The sequence below is a fragment of the Artemia franciscana genome, chromosome 14 (genome assembly GCF_032884065.1).
Source record: "Artemia franciscana chromosome 14, ASM3288406v1, whole genome shotgun sequence".
Taxonomy (NCBI): Eukaryota; Metazoa; Arthropoda; class Branchiopoda; order Anostraca; family Artemiidae; genus Artemia; species Artemia franciscana.
Window position 1 is genome coordinate 36,581,276 of NC_088876.1, and position 27,065 is coordinate 36,608,340.

The 27,065-nt window shown below is 35.8% G+C and overlaps 1 long non-coding RNA gene across 2 annotated transcripts; it reads left to right on the plus strand.

The window, feature by feature from the left end:
* Positions 1-241: 241 nt before the first annotated feature.
* On the plus strand, positions 242-25,949 carry LOC136035661 (uncharacterized). 2 transcript variants are annotated; one of them, XR_010619495.1, is made up of 5 exons: positions 250-322; positions 765-874; positions 18,323-19,149; positions 20,749-21,068; positions 21,106-25,949. It is a non-coding gene; the product is annotated as an uncharacterized LOC136035661 (long non-coding RNA). The 2 variants fall into 2 exon arrangements; XR_010619494.1 differs by lacking the exon at positions 765-874 and having other exon boundaries at positions 242-322.
* The last annotated feature ends 1,116 nt before the right edge of the window (positions 25,950-27,065 follow it).

Sequence of the window (27,065 nt, forward strand, 5' to 3'; positions counted from 1 at the left end):
GATATAGCGAAACATTTTCTGATTGACAATCGTGTATAACAAATATTTTTTTTCTACTATTGGGTGAAAAAAGACAATTTTCGAAAAAGGACACTTTTTGGCATTTTTTCAAAATCAATACCGTATGAATTGATTGTCAGTTTTTTCTTAACTGCAACTGCTTTTGATTTGTGCTTTTCAGGTTCGTTTTTGTCTTAGGGATTTTTTTTTATCGTAACCGCGCTACTTTCCTTTTCAAAAGCGCGAAAACTCAAACGTGGTCTAACATGTGACTTAAATTTTTTTCGTCCTGTGGTGGCGCAGTGGATTTGACCTTAGCTTGGTAATACGGGACCCAAGGATCGAATCACGCCGCAGGAATGCACTGCAGGGCCGACGCAGGGACCTTAGTAGTCAAGAAGCGTCGTTAATTCTTAAATAATAATAAGTTTTTTGCCAAAAAAGACAAAAATGAAAACTATCACCCAATGCAAAGCCGGCTCTGGTGCTGGAAAACGCCATAATAAAAACAGGGCTTTACTGAGTTTTTGGAAGAAGAATAACTAGTACAACTGAAGGTTTGAAAGAACCCAAGAAATTGTACTGAATTCTTTTTCTTCTTTGCATGTTAGGCGATTTGAGGTTTTACATGGGATTTTACTTATTTGAAGAACTGCTTTGCTTTTACTTGAAAAAGAAGAACATAAATCTGGCCCTGGAGCTGCAAGAAAACCATTTAAAACCTTTTTTTGTCAACTTTTAAAATATATTGATTCATTTTCTAGGAGGACATTAGAAGTGTCCCTTTTTTGCTGAATTTGACACTTTAGTCCCAAAAAGTTTGGCAACTCTGATGAAAAGGCTATTCATCCAAATTGAAAGTGAAACTGCAAGGGTGAATATCATAGAAAGTTTTTTTTCTGGTCTTACAATCTTTGATGAGAAAAAACAGTTATTTTACCATAAAGTTTGCTTTATTTATTATTAGCTTTGTCACTCTTGTCCATGTGTCTTTTGAACTATCCATTGAGGAAATTTTGTCACATTTAGCTAAAGCTGTGAAGAATCAATGAGACAGTTAAAGTCACATGTTAAATTTGAGTTTAATTAAAAGTATTCAAACAAAAGTGGTCGTATTAGATGAAAGTGTGAGCAAAATGAATAAATTTTTAAAAGTCTTGCAAGTTCATGGTGCTAGAATAGGTTTGAAAATTAATGTTAAGTAGACTAAGTCACTAAGGCTAGGAATAAGTGAAGATGAAAAGGTGATGTTGGGTGATGAAAAGATTGATCAGTTGGGTAGATTCATTTACCTTGGTAGTATTATTAATAAAGACAGTGGGAGTATGGAAGATGTTAAAAGTAGAATAGTTAAGACTTGGGGCATTTTTTCACAGTTAAAAAAAGTTTGGAAGAATAGGAAGATAAGTTTGCAAACCAAGATTAGAATATTGGAAGCTACAGTGATGACAGTGGTCAGATATGGCTCTGAAGCATGGGCACTCTGAAAAATGGACAAAAAATTTACTAGGTATTTTCAAAAAAAATTGCCTACTGATTGTTTTGGGTACCCAGCTGACTGACTGTATTTCAAACAGCAGGTTCTAGGAAAAATGTAGTTCAATCCCACTTTTTAGGGTTATAATGAAAAAAAATTTGAGATGGCTAGGCCACAATCAGCAGATGAAGGATGACAGATTGGCAAAGATTGTCCTCTTTGGCCAACTGTCTGGGGCTACATGGAAACCAGTTCGTCCTCTCTGGGGTTTGGAGGATGTCATAAATAAAGATTTAAAGGAAATGGGACCTCCTTGGGAGGGTGTAAAGAGGGAGGCCTTGAATAGACTAGGTTGGGGGAGGAGCATGCATAGTGTTTGGCTTGTTTCATCCATGATCTTGTGACAGTAAAAATAGTGCTTACAATTTTGAAAGTTTTGCCTGCACAAGCTCTCTTGATTGGCTAGATTTGACAACTGTAATCTATCTGAGACTAAATTTGTTGTTTAAGCTAAGCACCAAATTCTTCTTGTGAATGGTGATTTCCTAGATATTGAATTCTGGCCAGATATGTGCCTGGACATGAAATTCTAGCCAGACATGTATTTGAACACCACTTTAGGGCAAGTTACAAGAATTCTGTGTCACTTATGTACAAGATTACTAAGTTCAACTGTAAGCTCCATAACAATCTGAAAGCCTGTCTGAACAAGAAACGTAAGGAATTTTTTTTTTGTCAGAGCCCCATCAATTATTTATCTTATCATATCAACAGCAGTCTTGAAAATTATATTCTGATTCTAAAAACGCTTACCTTACATAATAACACTATGTGCATAATAAACATTGCATAATATTTATATATTGCATAATAATTTATTATGCAAAATATATTGCATAATAATAATTTATATTGTATAATAAACACTATGTGTTTCTAAAGGCACTTTGGAGAAGAACATAAACTAGGACAGTAGTGGATCCAGGGAGGGACCAGGGAAGGGGACACCAGCCCTCAGAATTTTGTCTGGCACCCTCATTCCTTGATTTTTCTTTTTTCTTGATTTTTTTTTTTAATGAATTTGCCAATTTGGTCAATTATTGGTGCCCTTTTCACCCTCCCCCCTGATGTTTAGCTTATTGATGCCCTTGTCACATTAGGCCCCTCCCCCAAAAATTTGCTCTAGATTCACCCAGCCCAAGAAAAGCTTAGTCTCAGGAACATTAATCCTTTTGCCAAACAAAATACTTCTAAGTAGCTAGTTTCCTAGAAAAGTCAAGCTGATGCTTCTATAATTACCACGCTTACTCTCATCATTTTTCTCACAAAGCGATTAATTAAAGTTCTCCTATGCCAGTACCTCCCTTATTTCAAAAATTGTATTCATAATCTTCAGTAATTGCTCCCCAGCTTCACCCTCCCCCCCCCTATTTCAAAAACACATTTACCCAACCATCAGCACCTGGGGTGTCAATAAATTTTAGTCCTTTTAGAACTGTCTCTAACTCTTCCTTACAAAATAAATACAATATGACAGTTCATATAAATGACTTACCAATAGAGTGATCATCACTCTTGATGCCTTTTTTATGTTCTCTACAAATATAATAATAATTTGTATTGCAAATTCAAACTTAAACACTTTTTGAGCTCTTAAAAATGACGAATTTTCAATTAAAGTATGACTTATCGCTCGTTTTCTACAAAATAATGCTACGTTTTCTCAGCGCCATCTTTTCCATCAATTTTGAAAAATAATGCTACATTTTATCAGTGCTAAAATTATTTATAACAAGGTTAGTTTAGGTTAGTTTGAAAGGTGCTTAAATCTGAATTTAAGGTAGAAGCGATTATTATAGTTGTAAAGAACGTAAAAAAGGGCATTGAGTGGTATTTGCTTTATTGGTCAGTCAGGTATATGAACTGATATGAATTTACCAGCAAAGCTTACTGGATTTGTTATGAACATTTCAAAATTGCGGAAATGTTGATTTTGATGAGGGCGTGGCGCAATCGTTTCAGTCACCCTTTTTCCGGCCCTGGGTAGGTGAATTTTATCTGAAGCAAGATCACGCAAATGTTGTAAATTTGCATTATTGGAAGCATAAAATCAATCCCTCCTCAATTATCTAGGGTCAAGACTTGCTGTAATTACTTTCAGGTGGATTTAGGACCCCCTAAAGCTAAGATTCAGGATCTTCTGAGTCTTACTAACTGAAAGTCTTGCAAATGCATAAAATCACAACTTCTCGGTTATGAGAAATTTACCAGTTAAATTTTTCCTTTGCCATTGTATTCCTTTTTCTTTCATCTCGACCTTCATCAGAATTTTTTCCACAAAACAATTCCAAATACTTCAATTAAATAAAACATTAATTATAATTTTCATTTCAAATACTTGTTGCCGTGCTGAAGGGTGCAAAATATTCATGATCAATATATCTATACATTTACCTGAAGCGTTCCCCAAGCGTTTTGTAGAAGCTGTTAGTTGACTTTCGTTTCAGGTTGATTAACGTGGTCACCACGTAAACGTTGCTAACGTGGTGAATCACAATCTGCTCATTTTTGAAATATCTTCTCATTTAAGAATTGGAAAAAAAATGAATTTGGACAAAAATAGTTAACACGCTACTTCAATAATGTTTAAAATGAACTAAATTCAACAAAACTTTTAGTGGTTGAACTGTTAAAATCTGTGTTGATGTTCTTTCCAACTATCATGGTCACTTTCTTGTAAATACGTACTACCCACAGCAAACCCCTCTGGAGGTCCCACAAAAAAGGCACGGATCTAGATAATTGATTTGGGAGGCGCAACCGTGCTAGGATGGAAAAGTGGGGCATTACCCCTCATCTAGAATTTCGTTCAGAATAGGTGCGTTATGGCCGAGTTTAATATGAACAACAAAAATTTATCCCCCTTCTATATGAGCATTATATGCTCCCGAGGAATAAATTACAATACTCGCCCTAGGCTTTGGAGTTTTTATTGACCCTTTAGTTCTGTTAGCCGACCTTGGGACTATTTTGAACAAAATGGCTATCTCAAAATTTTCCTCAGATATACCTGGGAAAAGAAGACACTGGGGGGGGGGAGGCTTATTGTCCTCCGATCACTTTTTACTCTTTAAATGGGCACTAGAACTTCCGATTTCCAATGAAATGAGCCCCCTTCGAAGTTTACAGGATCATCCCTTCATTAAAAACCTTATATACTTGTATGGCTTGCAAATCGTTCCCCTGGGTCCTGGGAGTTTTTGTCACCCTTAGAGTTTTTTTCCCGACCTTTGGACTAGTTTCAACAAAATGACTCTCAAAATTTTGACACTATGCATTTACAGAAAAGATGGCTCGGGGAGTCCAGTTGCCCTCGGATCATTTTTGACGCTTTTAAATGGCACTAGAATTTCCATTTCTAATCGAATTAGCCCCCTCTAAAGTCTATACAATCATCCCTTCCGTATGAAGTGGCTGTGGGAAAGTAAAATATAATAAATAAACAATAATAAGACACTGAAGGCTTATGGCCTATGCTGTATGGAACCCTACAGCGTTGCCTCTAATACAAAGCAATATAGAATTTAAAATAACGGAAATGAAATTCAAAAGGGAATAGAGGTCATCCAGTCCATGGTTTGTAACGACTACCTTTTAGATAGCTAAATCCTTCCCCGAACAAATGGCTTAATTTTGTCAAGATCCTGGAGGGGAGGGATAAAAGTCGGAACCAATTTTTCCAAATCAAATGAAAATGACAGAAAATAATGAACAAGAGCTAAGAGCTCATATGGCACTTTTGACGAGGTCGGAAGAGCCAAGATCCAAGAGCTCATATAGCATGAGCTCTGGCAAAATTCTAAGAATCAATAAATTGCTTTAAAAGGAAAATCAGAGGCTTAATGCCGGTCAGGATTTAAAATAAGAGCTCTGAGTCACGAAGTCCTTCTAAATATCAAAATTCATTAAGATACAATCACCTACTTGTGAGTTAAAAATACCTCAATTTTTCTAATTTTTCCTCTCTCTTCAGCCCCCCAGAGGATCGAATCGGGAAAGATGACTTTATCAAGTCAATTTGTGCAGCTCCCTGGAATGCCTACCAATTTTCATCGTCCTAGCACGTCCAGAAGCACCAAACTTGCCAAAGCACTGAATCCCACCCCCTAACTTGCCCATGGAGAGCGGATCCAGTCTGGTTACGTCAGTCACGTATCCAACTACCTCTAATTTCAACAGATCTGTTCGGAATTTGAAATAGGAGCTCTGAGACATGAGTTCCTTCTAAATATCAAATTTCATTAAGATCAGGTCACCTGTTCTTAAGTTAAAATACCTCAATTTTTCTAACTTTTCCAAATTAACAACCCCCAGCTCCCCTAAAGAGAACGGATCCGTTCCAGTTATGTCAATCATGTATCTATAACTTGCGTTTATTTTTCTCATCAAGTTTCATCCCGATCTCTCCACTCCAACCGTTTTCCAAGATTTCTGGTTTCCGAGATTTCCGGTTTCCCCCTCCAGCCCTCCCCAATATTCTAAAGCACAAGATCATTCTAAAGATAAAATCTCATTAAGATCTGATAACCCGTTCGTAAGTTTCAAATATCTCATTTTTTTCCGGTTTTTCCAAATTACCCCCCCCCAACTCCACCAAAGAGAGCGGATCCGGTCTGGTTATTTTCCGTCACATATATATCATGAACATTTGCTTATTCTTCCCACCAAGATTCATCCTGATTCTCTTTCTCTCAACCCTATCTCTATCTCTTTGACTCTATCTCTCAACTCTATTTTTTAAAACAGTAAAAAACTTTAGCGTGAAGAGCGGGGCATTGAAGAGGGAATAACCCCTTTCATATACGGAGTAATTTCTGTTCGTTTTAAGTTTTAATGTCGCTCCTTGCTTTCAGTTAAAAAAACTTGTTTTTTAATTTAATTTCTGAACGTTTTTAAATTAATGCATGTTTCGGTTTTTAGCTCCCCGCACATGAATAATTAAAACAAAATGTGCATATTAATTTACTTTTTTTGGCTAAATGGCTTTCTCATAGTTTTGATTGGACGACCTTGAGAAACCAAGGAACGGGGGAGGAGGCCTAGTTACCATCCAATTTTTAGTTTTCTTAAAAAGGCAACTAGGACTTTTCTTATTTTTTTTTTACGAACGTTTTTATTAGTAAAAACATAAGTAATTTATGAATTAACTTTAAGTAACGAACATCTATATTCGTGAGTTTTTACTACGCATTTGTGGGGGTTCGCCCCCTCGTCAATACCTTGCTCTTTAGGCTAAAGCTTAAATTTTGTCCCAATCCCTGAATCACAAAGGCCGTAGAATAAATAGTTGAAATTACTAAAAATACTTTAGCGTAAAGAGCGAGGTATTAGGAGGAGGTGAACCCCTCATATGCGTAATAATTTCTGTTCGTTTTCAGTTTTAATGCTGCTCCTTACTTTCAGTTGAAAAAGCTGTTTCGTAGTTATTTTTCCATTTTTTTTTAAATGCTAGAAAATCTTGCCTATGGAAATTCTTTCCCCCATGACCAATTATTCCATGGAAAGTTCCCTCCACATAACCCTCGCCCCAAACAAAAAAAATCCCCCTGGAAACGTCTATACACTTCTTAATAACCATTACTATATGTAAACACTGGTCAAAGTTTGTAACTTGCAGCCCCTCCCACGGGGACTGGGGAATTAAGTCGTCCCCAAAGACATAGTTAGAATGCCCTCTCGTGGCATTCTAGGAGCACTGGGTCGATATGATCACCCCTGGGAAAAAAACAAAAAAACAAATAAACACGCATGTGTGATCAGTCTTGTGGCAAAAAATATAAAATTCCACATTTTTGTAGATAAGAGCTTGAAATCTACAGTAGAGTTCTCTGATACTCTGAATCTGATGGTGTGATTTTCGTTAAGATTCTATCACTTTTAAGGGGTGTTTACCCTTATTTTCTAAAATAAGGAAAATTTTCTCAGGCTCGTAGCTCTTGATTGGTAAAACTAAACTTGATGAAACTTATATATTTAAAATCAGCATTGAAATGAGATTCTTTTGATGTAATTATTGGTATCAAAATTGCGTTTTTTAGAGTTTCGTTTATTATTGAGCCGGGTCTCTCCTTACTACAGTTCGTTACCACGAACTGTTTGAAAAAAATGGGATGGGGGGGTGTTAAACAGGGTACCCCAAATGGATACGGACTAGTCAATTATGTATTTTTAAGATTCAGTAATATTAGTGCCGCATTGGGCATTGGGATTAGTCAGAGGCAAACATAACATAAAATGTGCAGCTAAGAGTCATATATATATATATATATATATATATATATATATATATATATATATATATATATATATATATATATATATATATATATATATATATATAACTTTTGTGTTTTTTTCTGAATATATATGTATATTCAGAACTTTTGTGGTAATCGAAATATATTTCGGGTATGTTTTCTAAAATCTGAAGTAGCAAAACCTTATCTATGAGAAACGATTCCGAAGATATAAAACCTTGTATGTTTACTTAATTCCAGGCATATTAGACTGTATTACAGAGACAGGGAATGTTTTTAAGATACCCCGATATTACCAAAACAATGTATTGCGGAGCCAATTTAGACGTTGATCCCATGCCAGTTCCCCTCTCCCCTATTTAGGACCACATCTGTCTATCCTATAGTTAAAATTTTGACAGTACCATGATATTGTCTAAACCTGTACGGATGAATATACATAATTGAAATATACAATACAAATATAACAATACAAACAAATATACATGGCTGTAAAATACCGACTCGGTGTTGGGGTGCGGGAGAGAAATCCAGAAAATATGATGGAGGAGATATGTTTGACAATAATCTTCTTGTCAGAAAAACTTCATTTTTTTTTAATATTATAGATTTTTATACTATGCACATTGTCGTTATTCTAAGGGGGTGTCTTTGGCTTTATAGTCTTTTTTGGCAGTATAGATTGCGTTTTGCTTTATTTTGGCTACTTGAAAACAGGGACGTCAATCCATGACAATGTATGGGTCTGGTTCGCAAAAAAATTTTTGTTTTTTAATCTAGGGAGAGTAATTTTGTTGTTTTTCCGATTTTTTTTAGTGCAAATACTAAAAAAGGTAGTTTCTAAATAAAAAGTACTAAAAATCTCTTGTTTCCAGAATAGGGGGAATGGAGGTAAAAAGTTTAGGCTGCAACTGTCCCTCGCCCACCAATCGACCCCCTGCTATAAGAACAACCTAAGAGAGACCATCTGCATACTCTCGACACGGGCAGAGGTTGACGTAATTGTAAGACTTATTTCTTAGCTGTGGGTATTGATAGGGAAGAGTAAGATCATATCTTTTTAAGGAAGCTGGTCGCAGATGATCTATAGGCCTCTATCCCCCCTTAAAAGGGGAAATCTGTTAAAATGCACAAAATAATTGAAATCGGAGACTGAATCTAATTCATTCTACATCAAATCGTGTTTCAACTCTTTTTCATAGGGAAATCGAGCAACAAATTTCGCAAGCACTATTATTTCTTTTACTTTTAGTTCGAATTGTAATTGCAATTGCAGTAGTTGTAAATTGCAAAAACCTATAACTATGTTTGTTAGTAAAGTCAGTTAGAGCATCAGTAGACGGTAAACTTTCCATTTTCTCTCAAAATGGGAAATATGTTAAATTACACAAAATCCTCTTGACACTGAAGACTACATCTTCTTTGTTTTTCAGCAAAATTTACACATATCCTTTTCCTTTGGGAAATGGACCCCCCCCCCCCCCCGAAAAAAAATGACCACTAATTTCTGCTAGAGCTACTGAACTTTTTGTTTTATTTCAAATATAAGGATTTATATCACTTAGACGGCTTGTAATTAATGCAATTTCTCATGGTTTCAACTTCTTTTAGTTACTATTTTCACATCTTATTTTCACATACGGTCTGATATAAAGGATTTATATCACTTAGACGGCTTTTTATTATTATAATAATAATTTGGAACATTAGACGGCTTGTAATTAAAGCAATTTATCATGGTTTCAACTTCTTTTAGTTACTTTTTTCACATCTTAATGGGTTGAAATATTTCCATCGAGTCATAAAACATTTTCGGCTTGACGCGCTAGATTGAACACCCCGATTTGTAACTGTTGCTACTCGGAGCAAGAATTATATGCTAAACGCTAAACAACATGATCATTTCAATTGTTTAGTGTCAGCTAAGAACTATGGTCTGTTGTCTATTGCGTGCGTTTTTCTAAGCTAATATTTTAGATAAAATTGTATTATCCATTATAACCTTGTTTTTAGACAAGGCCTATGATGTAAAGTTAAAAATTAATCAAAAACTAATTAGGCTAAGCTTAGATATATAAATTGGTCTAGTTTTCAAATGAGCCCTTGAGGAAGTCTAATATTTTAGTGCCCTGATAGTAAAAAAGAAAAAAACTGAACAAAAAAATGAAAAGAAAAAGTGCTACCTATGCCAAAGTGTGATTTTCCAGGGTGGGGGGGGGGGCTTAAGTTTATTGTGTAAGGTTTTCAGCAATGGTTATTTCCAATTGTGTTTTTTTTTTTTTTTTTGCTGTGAAGCTATTTTTGAGGAGTCTTGGACTCTTTTGAAAATAGCCTAATACTCTGCTTGGTAAAGATCTAGATTTGAGCTATTGAGAAGGAAACATGGGTAAATCTGTAGTTTTCAACATAAGCCCTTAATGGTGCCCCAAAAATGTAAAACAGTCAATATTAGCCTAACCAAAAGTTTACAAATATGTATATAAAAAAAAACTGTCAAAAATTGCTATTTGTGGCTGATGTAGGTATGGTTAATTAGGCTATTAGGATATTTTCATTAGTCTTAATAGTAGATTGTTATTTTGAAAAGAAATTGGTTGGAATTTTCAAAGCGAGCCTGAAATCCATCGAAAACGACATCACAGTAAAGAAGACGCCATTTTTGAGGGATTTTCAACTCTTTTTCCAATTCCTGCAAATTTTTATGTCTAAATAACATTTTACTATTAAGACTAAGGGAAATAATGGTAAAATTTTAGTTTAGCTACTTTTCGCTATCTTGGAAAGGGGCTAGGTTAGGAAAATGAAACTTTCAGGGATGGACTACGGACTGAACTATGTCCCGGGAAGGCATTTTGAATTACCTGCCTCCACTCCTCCTTCTAGAGTGCCCTTACCTTTGATGACCTTAAAAATCTTTGTGTTATAAAAGTGAAACCTTGCAAAATAGATCTTCTGCTTAAATGCAGTACAATAAAACTATTTTCAGATTCACAGTTTTGCTCAGTCCCAATTTATGAGGTTTCAAAGATCTGCAAATAAATTTGCCAAATTTGGAAAAAAAAACCATTGATATGGCTTAACACTCTACCCACATCTCTCCTCGCTACAATACTAAAATAGAAGCTTTTGTGTCTAAAGCTACTTAAATTATTGTTTTTTCAAATTATTGGGGGAAGGGCACCTAAACCCCCCTCAACGACGCCACTGGTTACATTCAATCTGCATATTTTGAAATACGAATTGTTTTCTTAACTTGTTTCCTTCTCAATAGCCCCTAACCTCAGTGGCGGTTCTGGCCTCTCTTACGCCTGGGGCAAATCTTGATTAGTGACTCCTTCCTGTCCCCCAAAATTTTCCAGGCCAAATTTCAACAATGTTTTCATTTATTAACAAAATTTCTATTTATTAAGAATATATCTCATTTATTTATCTGAGTTTGTTTAATTCATATTTGAAAGAAATAGGGATAATAAAAAATTTGGATTACCAGAGTGTAATGGCAACCAACAAACTATTCCTTTTAACGATTAAATTTCAAAAAACAAGTTTTTTAACCGAAAGTGAGGAGTGATATTAAAACTTAGAAGGAACAGAAATTACTCCGTATATGAAAGGGGCTGTTCCCTCCTCACCGTCCCCCTCTTTACGCAAAGGTTTGACTCTTTCTCTCGGCTCTACTTTTTAAAACAGTAAAAAACTGTAGCGTAAAGAGCTGGGCGTTGAGGAGGGAACAGCTTTTGTGTATTTGGCTCTTTGGTAAAACTCAAGAGAAACTCAATTAGAAGGAAAATTGCAATTTATTATATCTATTAATTAGTTGTATTAGTTAGGTGATTGTTAGTTAACATACTGGGTTCTGGCAGAGGACAACAGAGCTTATGTGTGTTATCTTTCTTCTTTATTTTATAGTCTAAATTAAAAGGAAATTTGCAATTTACTGCAACTATTCAGAAGTTGAATTAGTTAGTTCATTATTAGTTAACATGCTAGGTTTTGGTAGAGGACAATAGAGCTTTTTTGTGTTAATTTTTTCTTCATTTTAGGGTATAAATTAAAAGGAAATTTGCAATTCATTGCAACTATTAACTAATTGCATTAGTTGGTTAATGATTAATTTGCATGCTAGTTTTGGCAGAGGACAACAGAGCTTGTATGTGTTATCTTTATCCTTCACTTTATTGTTTAAATTAATTATAAAGTTGCAATTTACTGCAACTATTTATTAGTTGTATTATATAGTTAATTATTAGATAATCATGCTAGGTTTTGGCAGAGAACAACAGATAGGGGAATGCCCTACAGATATGTAGAGTTCCTCCATAGGAGGCTATGACCAAGGGGGACCTTGTCCCTGGGGGTCCAGAAACTAGGGCACCCTCTCCTGGGGCCATAGATACAGGTGGGGGAGGAAGAACGCCCATCAAATGTACACTAAACAGGGCCCACTGGCGTTTCCACACGTCCCATGAGTTACAAACCTTCTCCCAGTAATGGGTTAAATGGCATGGTTATGCAGAACACCATCGTGGGAGGATCCTCTATAGGAGGACAACTGCGACAGGGCGTAAGGTCCAGATCTATGGGCAGGCCCTGATCTATGGACAACCGCCTATCTAAAGGGCTGCATCGACCCTTTCGGGGTACTTGCAAGACTGGGGAACTTGCGGTCAACTTTTCCCACTTGAGAAGTGGTGCCCCTTCAGGAAATTATAGCCTAATAAACAACACAGCACTCGCACGGGATTCTGATTATTGGATATTTTTCTGGGCTTGGTTTGTTTTTATGGGCGTTTTCGGGCTGAAAAACCTCTTCCTAGCTAAATTATCTACTGTGGGTTGCCTCCCCGTGGTAGCCTAATATTTGTAGTCATGAATATATAATGAGTCGGAGGTAATAGGCTTTGGACTGTCTGTGCAGGATTTCGACTCTTGTTGATAGAAGAGCATCGCCAAGTGCTGAAAACCATGTTGTGGCCAAGATGGGCCCAGGATTTCACAAAGCCTCCAACTTACTGGAGGGCCCAGGGACTTCTTGCTGTCCGGTTCTAAGCCGGCTTAAGCGCTTCGATGTAGACTTGTGAAGATATGTTGGTCCCGGTCCTGCACTGGTATCCTGAATCATTGCTTTTCCGGAGGCCAAAATAATTTCAATAATTTAAAGAACATGAAAATTGGAATGTCACGACGTTAAAAAATGACTATCGTATTGATATTTTGACTGACGAATTCAGACGGTTTGAACTGGGTTTATTAGGAGTTTCAGAAACTCATATCCCAAGGGTAGGAAGAATGAAATTAGGTGACATAGAATTTGTTTACTCAAGTCGGAAGGATGGGGCACATAGACAGGGAGTAGGGCTCATGATGAATAAGGAAGCTGCTAAGTCTTGTTTAGGCTGGGAACATATTAATAATAGAATACTAATTGCTCGTTTTATGACAAAAGAGTTCAGGGTATAAGTTGTAGTAGTATATGCCCCTGTTGAACCAACTGACGGAGACAATAGTGACTCAGATGAATTTTACTTACAGTTACAGGAGCAAATAGACAGGGTACCAGGTAGAAATGTGGTGTTTTTGCTTGAAAATTTCAACGCCCAGGTTGGTAGAAATAGGGATAGATGGTATCCTAGCCTAGGTAAATTTGGTGTAGAAAAGGAGAACAGTAATGCCTATAGATTTTTGCAATTTTGTAGGTATAATAACCTAGTTGGAACCAATACGGTGTTTGGTCATAAAATTGCCCATAAGTTGACATGGTATTCACGTGATGGTAAGATAGCAACCTTACTGATTATGTTATTGTAAACATAATCAACAAGATACTAGTGTGTATAGGAGTCCTTGCGCTAAAGTTTGATTCTTTCTCGCAACTCTACTTTTTAAAACAATAAAAAACTTTAGCGTAAAGAGCGGGGTGTCGAGGAGGAAAAGCCCCTTTCATATACGGAGTAATTTCTGTTCGTTTTGAGTTTTAATGTCGCTCCTTACTTTCATTTCAAAAAACTTGTTTTTTTATTTAATTATTATTAAAGACCGTGGGAGCAGTGAAGGTGTTAAAAGTTGAATAGCTAAGGCTCAGGGTGTTTTTTCACAGTTAAAAAAAAGTTGGGAAGAATAGAAAGATAAGTCTGCAAACTAATATTGGAATATTGGAAGCTACATTGGAAGATTGGAAGCTACATTGGAATATTGGAAGATGACAGTGGTCAAATATGACTCTGAAGCATGGGCGCTCCGAAAAGTGGACACATTTACTAGATGTTTTCCAGAGAAATTGCCTATGGGTTATTCTGGGTACCCGGCTGACCGTCTGTATTTTAAACAGTAGATGGTGCGAAAAATGTGGTTTAATCCCGCTTTCTAGGGCTATAATGAAAGAAAGGTTGAGATGGCTAGGCCACGTTCTGCGGCTGAAAGATGACAGATTGCCAACCGTCTGGGGCTACACGGAAAGTAGGTCGTCCTCGTCTTGGTTCGGAGGATGTCATAAATAAATAATTGAAAAAATGTGAGCTTCCTGGGAGGGTATAAAGAGGGAGGCCTTAAATATATTAGGGTGGAGGAGGAGCGTGCGTAGTTGTGTTGGCCTCAGGCGGCTTGGTGCTGCAGTGAGTTACTAGTAGTAGTAGTAGTATTTATATAAGAAAAACTGTAGTTTGGTTTTATTTAATCTGTTTTACCATATGACTCTTAAAAATAACTTTAAATATTTTTTTGGAGCACAAAGAGTACATCATAGGCAGCGCAATAGCGCTGTCTTAAGTACAGAGCGATGTGGGCACAATGTAATTATTATTAATTTTTTTTACCAGGGCACTTCGTATCGATGGAGTTAGTATAGAAGATTCGAAAAGGGCTCATTAGATTAAAAACTGAAAGGGCTAGAACCCTTTTTATGGCACTTGGTATTAACCAAGTGACATATAGCAATCGCCAATTCTGTCGGTCTGTCTGTCTGTCGGTCTGTCGGTCCCGGTTTTGCTACCTTAGGCACTTCCAGGTAAGCTAGGATGATGAAATTTGGCAAGCGTATCAGGGACTGGACCAGATTAAATTAGAAATAGTCGTTTTCCCAATTTGACCATCTGGGGGGGAGTGGGGGCCGGTTAATTCGCAAAAAATAGAAAAAATGAAGTATTTTTAACTTATGAGCGGGTGATTGGATGTTAATGAAATTTGATGTTTGGAATGATATTGTGTCTCAGAGCTCTTATTTTAAATCCCGACCGGATCTGATGGCATTGGGGGGAGTTGGAAGGGGGGAACCTAAAGTCCCGGTTTTGCTACTTTAGGCACTTCCAGGTAAGCTAGGACGATGAAATTTGGCAAGCGTATCAGGGACCGGACCAGATTAAATTAGGAATAGTCATTTTCCCGATTTGACCATCTGGAGGGGGGTGGGGGGCCGGTTAATTCGGAAAAAATAGAAAAAATGAAGTATTTTTAACTTATGAGCGGGTGATTGGATTTTAATGAAATTTGATGTTTGGAATGGTATTGTGTCTCAGAGCTCTTATTTTAAATCCCGACCGGGTCTGATGACATTGGGGGGAGTTGGAGGGGGGAAACCTAAAATCTTGGAAAACACTTAGAGTGGAGGGATCGGGATGAAACTTGATGGGAAAAATAAGCGCAAGTCCCAGATACATGATTGACATAATCGGAACTGATTCGCTCTCTTTGGGGTAGTTGGGGGGGGGGAGTAATTCTTAAAAATTAGAAAAAATGAGGTATTTTCAACTTACGAACGGGTGATCGGATCTCAATGAAATTTGATGTTTAGAAGGATATCGTGTCTTAGAGCTCTTATTTTAAATCCCAACCGGACCTGGTGACGGGGGCGGGGAGTTGGGAGGGGGAAACCTAAAACTTGGAAAACACTTAGAGTGGAGGGATAGTTGGGGGGGGGGTATTTCTGAAAAATTAAAAAATGAGGTATTTTTAACTTACGAACGGGTGATCGGATCTCTATGAAATTTGATATTTAGAAGGATATCGTGGCTCAGAGCTCTTATTTTAAACCCGACCGGATCTGGTGACATTGGGGGGGGAGTTGGGAGGGGGAAACCTAAAACTTGGAAAACACTTAGAGTGGAGGGATCGGGATGAAACTTGGTGGGAAAAAAAAACACGAGTCCTAGATACATGATTGACATAACCAGAATGGATCCGCTCTCTTTGGGGTAGTTGGGGGGGGGTTAATCCTGAAAAATTAGAAAAAATGCGGTATTTTTAACTTACGAACGGGTGATTGGATCTCCATGAAATTTGATATTTAGAAGAATATTGTGTCTCTATTTAGAAGGATAAATCTTGGAAAAACACTTGGAGTGGAGGAATCGGGATGAAGCTTGGTGGATAGAATAGACAAATGTCCTTGATACGTGATTGACAGAATCGTACTGGATTCGCGAGTTGGGGGGAGGGGCTCAGTGATTTGGCGAGTTCGGTGCTTCTGGACGTGCTAGGGCGATGAAAATTGGTAGGCGTGTCAGGGAGCTGCACAATTTGACTTGATAAAGTCGTTTTTCCAGATTCGACCATCTGGGGGGCAAAAGGGAGAGGAAAAATTAGAAAAAATTAGGGATTTGTAACTTACGAGTGGGTGATCGGATCTTAATGAATGTTGATTTTTAGAAGGACTTTGTGACTCAGAGCTCTTATTTTAAATCTTGACCGGCATTAAGCCTCTTATTTTCCTTTTTAAATCAATCTATTGATTCATAGAATTTTGTTAGAGCTCATACCATATGATCTCTTGGCTCTTAGCTCTTTTCGCCTCGTCACAAGTGCCATATGAGCTCTTAGCTCTTGTTAATAGTCTAAAGTGATTGGTGGGCAGCTGACCCCCTCCCATTCCCACCATTTCTCCAAACACATCTAATCAAAATTTTGAGATAGCCATTTTGTTCAGAGTAGCTAAAATATCTGGAAATTATGCCTTTAAGGTTGACAACTCTCCTCCCAAAGCCCTCAGTGCAAGGGTTGTAAGTTATGTCCTGGGGGTATAAGTATTTTAAAATGGCCTTTTTCTAAGTCACAAAAACTAGATGAGTGACTAGATTTATTTAAGAAAGGTTTGAAAATTAATACTTGCTTTTCGTTTCTTTTCTTGGAAAGAAAGAATAAATTCAAATGGCTACTGGACAGTTAGTAGTAATAAAAATTTATTATAAAAAAAAAGCCAGAAACAAAATGTATCGGTATCACACCAAAAGCGTCGCTTGCGAGGGTATGATACTAACGAAAAAGAAAAAAATAGAAGAAAAGAACAAAATAAAAGAAACAAAAAACAAATAATAAGTATAACCTATAATAAGCAGAAAGGTGAAACCGTGTACCGAAAAAAAAAACATACATAAATAATTCATACACAATACAAAACATAATATCGTGATTCCGAAGCAAAAAAAGCAATAAACAATTATTGTCAATTTAGTCCCGTCAATCTCAGTCTGTTTCGAAGGTGTACTTACCAAGCAGCCCCACACGTAGCTCAGACTTACATTGACTAATGGGTAACTCCTTGGTGCAGATAACTTCAAAGACCACACTGCCTTTCCATGACGAAAGTAAAACAGTTCAAAATAGGGATGAAACCTTTTTATTGACAGTGAATAGATATAAAATTATTTAACTGGATATTTCGAACACATATACAGTGTTCATCATCAGCAGTAAACCTGTTTTACTCAGCTAAAGTAAAACTCTGTTTTACTGTCAGTAAAATCAGCAGAAACTGTACTTAGTAATAAGCATAAACAATACTTTTTAAACTTTTGACACTCCCACACATATCCATTTGCTCATGGAAAGGTTTTTTGCTGGACTAAGACTGATTTGTGATATAATTTCGTGTCCTCTTTCGGGTTATTTTATCAGAAAATTTAAATGTTTCTTTTCTTCAAATTATTTTGAACTAGGACTTCTTTGTTAAAATTAATTTATTATTTCTTTCAAGTAATAATTTTAGTGCTTTTATTAATGCAAAGGATATTATGAATAAATTTATTATAAGTAATCCTTTCTTGAATAGAGCAAGAACCAGCTTTAACAGGTCAATATTTAAACTTGATCATATCGATCCACGAATGTATTTCAGTTTAATTCTTCCAATTTTACAGAATAAAAAACGAAATTATGAATAATTTTACAAGTAAGGAAATCAATAATACGACGTGTCCAAAGAATGGTTTCTGGATAATCAAAAAATCCAAAATATGGATTTCAGATTATTTTATCAGAAAATTTAAATGTTTCTTTTCTTAAATTATTTTGAACTAGGACTTCTTTGTTAAAATTAATTTATTATTTCTTTCAAGTAATAATTTTAGAACTATTATTAATGCAAAGGATAGTATAAATAAATTTATTATAAGTAAACAATCTATAGAAGTTTTAACAAGAGTCATTTTTCAGAATGAAAATCTTGTTAATGTCAAAATGCTTCCTCTTTAGTGTATTCGATCTTGAAGTTAATTTTAATGTTAATGTTCTGTTTTTTCGTTTTGTTTTAATTTGGAAGAAATTGGTGAAGGCTCTCGCGTTTTATACAAGGAACAACGTGATACGTCAAACCGACCAAACTATGTTAGAGGTGTTACATAAACGCTATGACAGACCTAACATTGTCAGATGAATTCCGGAACTTTATTCTGAACGTGTTTTAGCAGCTACAGTTTTCTAAGGACTCCTTAAATACCCTCTGCAATTCCAGCTAGGGCTGCATACCTTCTGTACCATCTAGGGCTGCATAATACCCTATTGCACATTATCAAAAACTATGCGAAAGATAATGAGTTTGATGGCTGCTTTCTTGTAAAACCAAAATCTGAGGTAACTGGAACTGTAGTAGAAGAATCTAGTCCTGGATGCTCCTATTACTCCCCTCCATCAAGTGTCCCCCTCTCTGTCCATAGTCTGATGTTGTTCAGCGCTATGACTATGCAAGTGAACCTGAAAGTGAAGATGAATCAAGTGTTGCGGATAGAGAAGTTGAGAAGAAACGAATTAAACTAGATGAAAGTATTCTGAACCTGGACGAGTTGGTTCGTCAAAGCCGAAAACCATCAAATTGTTCCGAAATTACTGTCGATGATAGTATTTCAGCTCGTTTAGATTGGAGCTTGAGTCTTCTAAATAAAATCCACTGGATAGTGAAAAAAAACAAACATTGAAGACGATTTAAAAGCTTTTAAAGTATTTATGACATAGTAATAGAAATCAAATTGCTGAGGAAGCTCTTAAATCCATTTCAGAAGCAGATGCCTCCTCCTACGGTCTCCATCAGATGAAACCCTTGCTGGAATCACAATTATTGGATATAGCAGTTTCTCTACCTTACCTTAAAATGTAAGCTTACTTTAGTACCCTTTTCTCTGACTTTGTAATTCACTTTTCACCAAAAATCTTTGGCAAAAATTGTTTGCCTTGTTTTTTTTGTTTTTTTTTATTAGAAGAACAATATTTTGACTAATGAATAACTAGTAAATATGGGCTTGAGCATGACGCCTATGAAACTCTGAGACCTAGTATGATTTACCAGACTATTTGAAAAAGACTTGTTCAATATTCGACTTTTTTTCTATGACATTTAGGATCAAAATTTTGCACCTGAAATTTCTAATTTGTATTGTAATTATATGTAGGGAGTAATAGATAATCTGGCAACACCGACCATGTGCTCAGTATCGTTTTTGAGTAGCTGAGGCTGTTTTATGATTGCTAACCTTTGAGAAAAGGTTTCTAAACTTTCTTACAAAGTGACTTACTTTCTAAACTCTCTAACCTTTGCTAAAAGTAGAACTTTCTAAAAAAAAGTGACTTACTTTCGCACCTGAAGTTTCCGATTCAGGATTGCAATTATACAAAAGTAGTAAAATAAAATCTGACTGCGCTTGTCGTTTGTTCTGTAGCATTTTGGGGTGAACCTTTTTCTGATAGCTGAATTCCGCAAAAAGAAAGACTTGGACGCTAAGTTTTTGTATAACAATATTAACTCACAATTTTTCTAATTGTCTTGAAGAAAGTGGTCTAGAAAGGCATCCTAAATAGCATTGTATGTTATTCCCATTTCCTTTCCTTTATTTTTCTTCTTTGTGAATTCAGAGCCAGATGAACCAATGTAGCAGCAATCTATTTACGTAAAGGAGAGCCCAAAAAATGCTAGCTTCTAGAGGAATCTGTTATGCAAAATAGCTAGTATTCTAGAAAAGTAAATAATATCAACACATATAATTTCAGTGCCTTCCAACATGTTTTGAATAAAGTTTCTGAGAAGCTGAACAATTTTTGCCAATCTGTGAGTTGCTGTTGCTAAGTTTAAATGTTTCTCGAATATAAAACAAGCCTTTTGGCGTGAAAAATCGCTTTATCGATAACCAGTTCTTGTCCTACTATGATATGGCGATTCTCATATCTTTGATAGCTGAATATTATTCTTGGCATGTTTGGTAAACGCTTCAATCTAAAAACATAATTTCACATCTTAGAATTCAGTTTAGATTTAGATTTAGCAGAAATCTTTAGCACTTTTAATAGCCAACAGTCAATCATGATTTGTTCAGTCATGCACTCTAGTTGAAAGCAAATAATTTTTTTCTATAATTTTTTTATATAATTTTTATTATTTTTTTATATTTTTTTTTTATATTAATTTTTATATTTTTAACTATAATTTTTTTCTTCATCAACAGCGTCTTGCTGGCAATAAAAACGAAGTATTTTAGACCAATTTTATAGGAATAAAAATGATATGCCATTTGTTTTATAAACTCTCTTTGTAGAATATAATGGCTACTTTTGGTTTGCATAATTTTATTGAGCTGTCTTTTTTTGTCTTTTTTTATTGGCTTCATAGGGATTGTTCGTTTTATTTTCTTTTTTTACGTTTAATAGTGTTCTTTTTTATGTGTTATATAAAGGGATTAATCTTCTAATTATATATTCTAGAGATGACCGAGAGATGCTGTACTTCTTTGATCAAACCTTATCGGTGATCTTGTTAGTGATATTGTGTTTGATTTGGTTTCATCAGAAGTTACATCTGAAAATGTTGCCGAGCTGTATGTAAATATTTTTTCTTGTGATATTAGAGATTTTGAATCTGAAAAAGTGATCTTTCTGATAAAAATAGTGGACAGTAATGATCCAGATTTGGTGACAACTATGTTGAACTACAGGGAACATTCTTTGGCAGTTATTTGTGATGCTGTTTTTAACGTAAAAACATAACGTGCTTTTTAACGTGCTGTTTTTAATTTCCAATAAACGTGCTTTTTAACGTGCTGTTTTTAATTTCCAATAAAGCGTTTTTAACGCTTTATTGGAAAATAAGTGTAATCCGTTAGTGTTGATGTGCACATGGTGTGGATCAAAGTTCTGTGCCTAATCCTTAACGTTTTTGTAATCGTACTCTATTCAGATTTTGGGGGAAATACCATAAGTAGGCCTACCATCCTCATTTTTTATTTTATGCGACAAATTACTCTAAACCATTAGTTACAGAGCTACGAATGGATCCATCTGAAATATAAAGGAATTTTGCCCATGTTGGTTTTTTCTTGTTTCATTCAAAATAGTACACTTTTTTCAGAAAATAGGACTAATTCAGACCAGGGGTTCAAATTTAAACAAGAGGGTTAAAATTTAAACAAGAGTGTTAAAATTTAAACAATTCATCAGGCGTTTCTCTTTTATTTATATTAACGCTTTAGTCCAGAAATATTGCTCTTCTAATAAAATAAGAAAAAGAAGGCAAGCAATTTTTGCGAAAGATTTTTGGTGAAAAGTGAGTTACAAACTCAGAGAAAAGGGTACTAAGGTAAGCTTACATTTTAAGGTAAGGTAGAGAAACTGCTATATCCAATAAATGTGATTTCAGCAAGGGTCTCATCTCATAGAGACCGTAGGCAGTGGCAGCGCTTTCTGAAATTGATTCAAGAGCTTCCTCAGCAATTTGATTTATATTGCTATGTCTGTCACAACTACATTGGATTTTCAATTTACCTAAACGGATAACAAAGCCTTCAGAAATGATCCGAGAGGTTCGTGTTACTTATGATTACTTTAAGAATACTACGGCATTCAGGCAGTGGTTCTTTCACAGAGTCGATATACGTAGCAAGTACTTTAAGAGCTTTTAAATCCTCTTCGATGTTTTTTTTTTTTTTTTTTTTCCCTCTACAGTGGATTTTATTTAGAAGCCTCAAGCTCCAATCTAAAGGAGCTGAAATACTATCATCGACAGTAATTTTGGAGCTTTTTAATCGTTTTGGACTTTGACGAACCAACTCGTCCAGGTTCAGAATACTTTCATCTCGTTTAAATCGTTTCTCCTCAACTTCTCTATCCGCAACACTTGATTCATCTTCATTTTCAGGTTCACTAGCATAGTCATAGCTCTGAATAACATCAGACGATGGACAGAGAGGGGGACTAGAACTTGATGGAGGGGAGTAATAGGAGCATCCAGGACCAGATTCTTCTACTACAGTTTCAGTTAGCTCAGATTTTGGTTTTGCAAGAAAGCAAACATCAAACTCATTATCTTTCGCATAGTTTTCGATAATGCGCAATAGGCTATTATGCAGCCCTAGATTGCAGAGGGTGTTTCAGGAGTCCTCAGAGAACCGTAGCTGCAAAAACGCGTTTAGAATAAAGTTACGGAATTCGTCTGACAATGTTAGGTCTGTCATAGCGTTATGTAACACCTCTAACATATTTTGGTCGGTTTGGCTTATCACGTTGTTCCTTGTATAAAACGCGAGAGCATTCACCAATTTCTTCCAAACTAAAACAAAACGATGAAACAGAACATTAAAATTAAGTTCAAGCGAATACACTAAAGAGGAAGCATATACAACATTTTGACACTAGTAACGATTTTCATTCTGAAAAATGGCTCTTGTTAAAACTTGTATAGATTGTTTATTTGTAATAAATTCATTTGCATTAATAATAACACTAAAATTATTACTTAAAAGAAATAATAAATTAATTTTAACAAAGAAGTCCTAGTTCAAAATAATTTGAGAAAAGAAGCATTTAAATTTTCTGATAAAATAACCTGAAATCCAGATTTTCGATTTTTTACTACTACTACTAATAACTCACTACAGCACCAAGCCGCCTGAGGCCAACACAGCTACGCACGCTCCTCCTCCAACCTAATCTATTTAAAGCCTCTCTCTTTACACCCTCCCAGGAAGTTCCCATTTCCTTTAAATCTTTATTTAGGACATCCTCCCAACCCAGACAAGGACGACATGCTTTCCGTGTAGCCCCAGACGGTTGGCCATAAAGGACAATCTTCGGTAATCCGTCATCCTTCAACCGTAGAACGTGGCCTAGCCATCTCGACCTTTCTTTCATTATAGCCCTAGAAAGCGGGATTGAACCACATTTTTCGTACAATCTACTGTTTGAAATACGGTCAGTCAGCCGGGTACCCAGAACAATCAGTAGGCAATTTCTCTGGAAAACATCTAGTAAATTTTCATCTGCTTTTTGGAGTGCCCATGCTTCAGAGCCATATTTGACCACTGTCATCACTGTAGCTTCCAATTTTCTAATCTTGATTTGTAGACTTATCTTTTTATTCTTAAACTTTTTTGAACTGTGAAAAAACACCCTGAGCCTTAGCTATTCTACTTTTAACATCTTCACTGCTCCCACCATCTTTACTAATAATACTACCAAGGTAACTGAAGCTCCCAACCTGATCAATGTTTTCGTTACCTAATGTCACCTGTTCATCTTCACTAATTCCTAGCCTTAGTGACTTAGTCTTCTTATATTAATTTTCAAGTCTATTTTAGCACCCTGAACTCGCAAAACCTCTAAAAATATATTCATTTTGCTCACACTTTCATCTAATATGCTTAAATCATCAGCATAATCTAAGTCCAGGAGCGTTCTTCTTCCCCATTCGATTCCATGGTCTCCAATTGCCTATCCTGTGCTCCTTAAGACGAAGTCCATTAAAATGATCCATATAAAGGGGGATAGAACACAACCTTGTTTAACTCCTGATTTAATACAAAAACAGTTGCTAACCTCATTTCCTACCTTAACCACAACAGTATTATTCGCGTACATAGCACAAATCACTTTAATGTATTTTTCTGGTATACCATATAACGGTAAGACCTTTGTTAGGTCTTATTTGCCTGTTATACCATATAAGGATAAGACCTATGCTGACGCTGTTCTATCAACTGAATCGACAGCTTGCTGATAGTCTATAAAACTAGGACCAAAGGGTGTTTGACAACGAAGGGATTAATTTAATAATTAATCTAATAAGGGATTAATTAAATTAATCTTAATTATTAATCTAAGAGTGAAAACTTGGTCGACACATCCTCTACCTTTTCTAAAACCGCATTGTTCTTCCCTTAAAACTTTGTCTACAGAATCTCTCAGTCTAAAAAGTATCATATTACTAAGTAATTTGCTACCTATAGAGACCAGACTAATGCCTCGATGATTACGATACTCACTCTTGTCACCTTTCTTATACAGTGGTTAAATTGAGGTTTTCCTAAAATCATTGGGTACTTCCCCTTTTTCAAAGATCATGTTCATAATCTTAAGTAGCTTATTCCTAACCTCAGAGCCGCCATATTTAAGAAACTCATTAATCATACTATCAGCACCTGGGGCCTTATTATTTTTAATCCTTTTAGTACTGAGCTAATTCTTCCTCGCTAAACAAATCTTCCTTCACATCCAAGGTATCACAAACTTTTTCATTTTCATCTATATCTTTTCCTGCTGTTGTATCTTGTTTAGCACATTCTCAAAATGTTCCACCCATCTTTCTTTAACTTTTCCTTATCACTAATTGTGGCCCCATTTCTATCTTTAACTGGGATTAGTCCGGATTGGCTACTCCCTTTCAATTTATTAACATGCCAGTATTCGATTTTTTGATTATCCAGAAACCATTCTTTGGACACGCGTCGTGTTATTGATTTTTTTTTTACTTGTAAAATTATTCATAATTTCGTTTTTTCTTCTGTAAAATTAGAAGAATTAAACTGAAATACATCTCTGGATCGATATGATCAAGTTTAAATATTGATCTGTTAAATCTGGTTCTTACTCTATTCGAGAAAGGATGTAAGTTTCCAAATTTTAGACTTTTTAAAGTCATGTTATGCGCCAAGAGGGTCTGAGACAGTGGCGTTGAATTCACCCAGAAGTGTGATAATATCGGTGGACGACATCCGTTACAATAGCGCTGACAGCTGAGAATAAAACTGGTCTTTGGTAGACTCGTCATCATCCTTAGCAAGGGCGTAATGCACTATTACACTCCGCTTTCTATGTTTGTATTAAAAAACATACTGTTATTATCCTCCGATTTGATGGATGATTTAAGGCATTTTTTGCATTCGTAGTCACGACAAGGCCAACGCCGTTCCGACGGACACACGTGTGTCCGTCACGTTTGTGTGCCTGTGTGTGTGTGTAAATATCAATTAAAGCAGACCCTCCCCATGGAAGACATAGCAAATGATTCAGTCAAAACAGTTAAAATTCCCACTACACTGGACCACAACATTTGCTACTAATTGAAAATATTGTTGATCGTAAGAGAACTTCTTAAGAAGTTCTTACATGTATGTTTAAAGGAGTTGTCGCTGGGCCCATGCCCCCTCCCCTCCAGAAAGTGTTGTTTCTTAAGTTTTCCATCCGCCATCGGCGAAGCCAATTTCTACTAAAAGCCATTTGTGCTTAAGAAGATAAAATTTTATTTGATTCTTCACCAAGAATTTTGTCAGGCGACGCCGTTCTGCTAGCTACTGTTGTTGTTCGTTATATTGTTGCATACAGTCATCCAAAGAAAAGTGATTAAGTAGGTCATGCTTGTTCGCACCGTGATATAGGACATTTGTTAGAAGTGTTATTTTTAAACTTAAATTTATTGTAAGCTTTTCACCTTCTTTTTGTGTCCCACAAAACTTCGATTGCATGAAATAGGATCCCCGTGTAATTGTAAAATTTCTAACGAAAGTTGTAAAACCCTTTTGATACGCTAAAGTTTACCGATGGCATTAGGAATGTAAACAAAGTTTGTATATTTGTAAGTAAGGCCTTGGTCTAATGTATTTGCGAGTTATTTTTATTAAATTTTTGAGTACAAAGTTTCTTTTATAAATTTTATAAGTTTAGACGAATTGGAAAAAGTGTTGACAGAGGTATATTTAATGGAAAACATTTTAGGAATTTTTTTTTTTGAAGGAATTAGCTAAGTTTGAATTCGGTACTCCAGTTTTTTTTCCGGAAGGGATAGCTTTACATTCTTTTGTAGAGGGGTCATGAGCTAATATAAAAATGATGTCTATTGAAGAATGAGTGCAATAATTTGAAGCAGTTTATAGGGTTGTAAAACGCTTATGTCCGTGGAAAATATTGTTTAGAAGAGAAATGTGAATGGCAGGGGCTGTTGCAGAATTTTTGATAATATAAATAGAACACGATGAAGAATTCCATCAAAGGTCAAAGCATTAGATATGCGTAAATTGGTAGGGGATACAAAGATAAAGTAGTATGTTAGACTTATAGGATAAAAAGTGAAAGTGACGAATTAGTTAATTGTCCGGGAAAGTGGTAAAATTATTTGCGCTACCAGTGAGTGTAATAAAATAAAATGATAGGTACCTTATAATCAGGTAATGAAAATTAAGTTTTAGAATCTTGGAGATACGGAGAGTATTTGGAAAATTGGAGTGTGATGTGAAATTGGGTACAAAGAGGTTAAGCTTGTATAGAGAATTTAGAGATTCTTGGATTTTCATTTTCTTCCCAAGGAATCAGCCCACTAGCAAATAAGCTTCGTAGAGTCGGTATGATATCCAAACAAAATGTTTGTCAGTAAGTTCTGCAGCCTTGTTTTTTCTTAAATCGAATGGTTAATATATCCGTTTAAGTTATTGACAAAAGTGGTTAAGTTAAAGAAGACTTAATGCTCCTGCCGAAATGCTTCCAGCTTCGAGAGTGATGCTACATGGTGCCTCCATTTGGACCGGTCTCTTGCAAGGATGTGGACATCTTCCTGAATATTTGCCATGACTAAGAAGGCACCTGTCGTGTCCTTCCATCTAGTTGGGGGACAGGATCAGGAGCCGACGTTGATACAGCTCCTGTTTGGTTTGCATACAAAGCGTTTGCATTTTTGCACAATAAATACCATCCTAAAACAAAAGTAAATATTGAGGCAAGAATGTTTTTTAATTTCTACTCAATCTTATCAGCTTCTT